The following is a 4,817-nucleotide window of genomic DNA, read 5'->3' as shown; positions in this document are numbered from 1 at the left end:
TCAGTTGTTTGCACAGACTTTGATGGTTTAGTCATTACAGGTGATTTTAATGTACATGTGGATAATGTGTGTGACAAAAATGCCAAAGAGCTTAGTGTTGTCCTTGAAACTTTTGGTCTGACTCAGCATGTCAGTGAGCCCACTCACAACAGAGGGCACACTCTGGACCTGCTCATTACAAAGGGTGTAAATATTTCAAATGTCAATGTGGTTGATGTTGCTCTGTCTGATCATTTCTGTGTCTTCTTTGACCTGTCTGTTATTCCCAAACCACCGGCTGCTCCTACAGTTGTTCGAAGGAAGACACATAAATGATAACACAGGTGCACTGTTCATGGAAATTATAAATTTTGAAATTGCCTCATGTTCTAATGTTGATGATGTGTTGAACTCTGTGACTTTGAGTGTTTTGAATGTTCTGGATGCCATCGCCCCGATAAAGGTTAAAATGGTTAAAGAGGCAAAAAGCTCCGTGGAGGAATGATGACTCAGTCAGGGCACAGAAAAGGGAGTGAGGCTGAGGCTGAGGCTGAGCGAAAATGGCGCAAGTCAAACCTCCAGGTTCATTATGAGATTTACAGAGGAACAATGCATATGTACAACTACACTTTGAGTAAAACAAGAGAGAAGTATTTTTCAGACATTATTGGTAATTGCAGTAACAACTCTCGTGTCCTGTTTGCAACAGTGAACAGATTAACAAACCCTCCAGCTCCACTGCCACTAGAACTAATTTCCACATCTAAATGTAATGAGTTTGCAGTTTTCTTTAATGACAAAGTTCAGGGTATCAAAAATGCCATCAATTCCACAACACAAATAACAAGCATGCAGCCACAGAGACACTTAGAGCTGAATCACTTTGCACCTGTAACTGACAAAACTGTTTTAGAGATCGTTACCAGTCTGAGTTCATCTACTTGCTGCCTGGACATGTTACCCACTAGATTTCTAAAGTCCGTCCTCAACAGTTTACTTTCACCACTCACTCACATAGTTAACATGTCACTTCAATCTGGAACATTCCCAAACGCATTGAAAACTGCGGTCATTAAGCCTCTCCTAAAGAAGAGCAGTCTTGATGCCACAGTACTGAACAATTTCCGACCCATCTCAAATCTGCCGTTTTTTGGCAAAGTCCTTGAAAAAGCTGTTTACCAACAGCTTACGAACTTTCTCCAAATGAACAACTCCTTTGATGTTTTCCAGTCAGGTTTTAGAGCCACCACAGCACTGAGACTGCTCTTATCAAGGTGACAAATGACATCCGCCTGAACACTGATGCAGGCAAAGTCTCAGTCTTGATCCTGTTAGATCTGAGTGCTGCTTTTGACACTGTCGATCATGGGATCCTCTTACAGAGACTAGAGGACTGGGTGGGCATCTCTGGTACTGTACTAAACTGGTTCAAGTCCTATCTAGAAGACAGGAAGTATTTTTGTTGAAATTGGAAACTGTGTCTCAGATGACATGGCCCTGACCTGTGGGGTGCCTCAGGGGTCAATCCTGGGCCCCCTGTTGTTCAATCTCTACATGCTGCCATTAGGCCAGTTAATAAGCAGCAATAACGTGTCGTACCACAATTATGCAGACGACACTCAGATCTACGTCTCTCTGGCAGCAGGAGACTATGGACCAGTGGAGTCACTTGGTCACTGCATCCAACAGATCAGTGTGTGGATGCAAAACAACTTTCTCCAGCTAAACTCTGACAAGACTGAAGTCATAGTGTTTGGTCCACAGAAACAAAGGGACAGTGTCAGCAGTCACCTCCAGTCTCTCTCTCTAAAACCTTCAAATCAGGCAAGAAATCTAGGGGTAATAATGGACTCAGACTTGAACTTTAACAGCCACATCAAAATCAATAACATCTGCAGCCTTTTTACCATCTAAAAAACATAGCAAAAATCAAAGGTTTACTGTCTAAATCAGACTTGGAGAAACTTATCCATGCATTTGTCTCCAGTAGGTTAGATACTGTAATGTTCTGCTCACTGGTCTCTCCAAACGAGCTGTGAGACGCTGCAGAACATCCAGAACATCCACAACATCCAGAACATCCAGAACGCTGCAGCTCAGGTCCTGACTCGAACTAGGAAGTACGAGCACATAAGTCCTGTGCTCAGGTCTCTGCACTGGCTCCTGTGGCTCAGAGACTTTAAAGCAGCTCTACTTGTACAAGTCTCTCCATGGCCGAGCACCAAAGTCCATCTGTGACATGTTAGTGTCATATATGAACATCTCACACTCTGAGGAGCTCAGGGACCAACCTCCTGCTGGTGCCCAGAGTCACGAACTAAACAAGGGGAGTCAGCGTTTCAGGTTCATGCAGCTAAAACCTGGAACAGTCTGAACATGTGAGACAGACTCTTCTGTGACGCTGTTTAAATCCAGGCTCAAAACATTTCTGTTTAACTGTGCATATAACTGAAAGGTTTTCATTCCGCACTCTTCTCTCCAATTTATGTCTCTTTTTTAATTTTAATCTTCATGATTATTTATGTTTTGATTTGTTTTTATTATGATTTTAATGTATTTCTTATTCTGTAAAGCACTTTGAATTACTTTGTGTACGAATTGTGCTGTACAAATAAACTTGCCTTGCCTTGCCTGTAACTTTTCTTTCTTGTCTCTATGAATACATCACTGCTCTGTCTGGAATGTTCCACAGTGTGGCATTAAACAGCTCTACTTTATGTTTCTTCCATTAGAGGTGGTTTTACAGCTCGAGCGGCGTCGCCTCTCCACAGATCTGACCTGTAACTTGGTCTGGTTTGGAATCCATAAAGATAGAAAGGTTTAAAAATGCAAAAATCTGAAACCACCTCCAGAGAGGAAAAGTTGAATATTCTCCCACGTAGTGTTTCCGTCTACACTGCCCAAGACGCAAAACTCTGTTCAGATCTGCTCAGGTCGTGTACACGTTTACGTCACATACATACAGGACACAGAAACCTGGCATGCAAACACAATCCAATTCCACACACTTTTGCGGCACCGTATGCGCACAGATTTCCTCCCGAAAACGCTTGTCTAAACGCAGAATAAAAAGTGAAGACGTGCAGATGTCATATAAACGTAGCCTTAGTACGACTTTGGTAAGCTATATAGTTTATGCAAATGAGTGATGTGGTTTTAAGTTTGTTTCTGTAAAACGTAAACAAATGTGTCAAAGCTGCATTAAACACATTATTACTCTGTGAATATTTGAGTCGTCCTTGTAGGAAATAAAAAAAAACAAACGATCCACCCACATTCACCAAGACAGGGAGGCAACGCCGAGCGAAATACATCACAATCTGCCGATGGATCGTGGACGCCTGGACTAAAGGACCAGCCTCAAGTGTCGTCCATTTGTTTCGCTTAATGTGTCTGAGGTCACGTTTACACTGAAACGAATCACCGTATCACCGCATCGGAAACGATTTGCGTCCAGACACGTCATTTCTGTGTCTGTTCCCTCCACACAGTAACATGAAACGGCCTGAAACGCTCGTCACATGACCAGGCTGGTGTCACATCGTCACATCACGATGTCACGTGGGCTGTAAAAACAAGAAAGTGGAGCCCCGTGTCTGAAGCAGCTGCTGCCAATTTCAAACCGAGGAAGATGGCAAGCGTGTTTTCGTGGACCGACGACTAGGTTTGTTCCGCAATAGCGTCACATGACCGACGTCATGAACCCGGAGAATCAGGAAGGAGCGAATCACAGTGACGTGGTCCAATAAGGACGCGACTAGAGCTCCTACGTCAGAGTATCAGTGTTTTCAGGCGTCCACACAGTGCCGGATCAGATCTGTACTCAGATGAACCACCAGATCGTTCCGTCTCTGGAGCCGTTTTCAATCAGATTAGTGTGAACGAACTCCGCATCCACAACGAAAACGACTCCAATACACACTAATGTGGACGGGGCCTAATAATCCGGTGCACCTCATGTACGAAAACAGACGAGAGAATTCAACATTATTGATATTGCGCCTTTTAGTCCGACAGATACAGTAAAGGTGGTTTTATAGCTCAAAAATACCTAGAAAAACAAACATTCTAACAGTGAGTGGGGTTGCCTCTCAACAGTTATGTCTATGGTTTTACGGTGACAGATGAACGGTCTGTGCAGGATTTCTATCGTCACGTCCTCGGGCTCCTCCGGCACCGCGACCCCGCCAACGAGCAGCGGCCCCGGGGAGGAGAGCCAGCACAGCCCCGGGAGCAGAACCGGGAGCAGAACCGGGAGCAGCAGCATGGCACGGAGCGAGGAGCAGAGCGCGCACTTTACGCACACACGGACAGAAAAGAAAAGTTTGCTTAAAGTTCCTACGTGGCAGTTTCATCACAAGTGTGGTCCTCGTGCAGACTGGCCCCGCCCCTCGCTCCCTCCTCAAATCCCGATCCCCAAAACAAACCAAAAGAACTTTAAAACTGTGACCAGAGCTGGAAAAAACACTGAAAAATTGTAATTAAGTCAAAGTATCTTTGCTTAGCTTAATTCCTACTCAAGCAAAAGTAAAAGTAACCATCTAAAAATCTACTCGAGTAAAAGTAAAATAAATAAGTACTTCATTTAAAATGTAATTTGAGTGGAAAAATAAACAAGTGTACTGGATGGAAAGAATGACTGCATCTTTACAAATGAAAATGGATGTGTTTAATCAAAGATGGCACCTGGTGAAAACAAACTTGGGAGTGTGATGTTTTAGACCAGACATGTCAAACTCTGTTTTACAGCTGCATAAGAAAAGGTTTAACATTACATATCTCGAAAGAAGAGAAAACACGCAAACACTTTTGAAATTTTTCAATAAGTATTTAATTTG

The sequence above is a fragment of the Boleophthalmus pectinirostris genome, unplaced genomic scaffold (assembly GCF_026225935.1).
Source record: "Boleophthalmus pectinirostris isolate CB_2022bp ecotype Guang Dong unplaced genomic scaffold, ASM2622593v1 HiC_scaffold_21, whole genome shotgun sequence".
NCBI lineage: Eukaryota > Metazoa > Chordata > Actinopteri > Gobiiformes > Gobiidae > Boleophthalmus > Boleophthalmus pectinirostris.
This window is presented reverse-complemented; position numbering follows the sequence as displayed.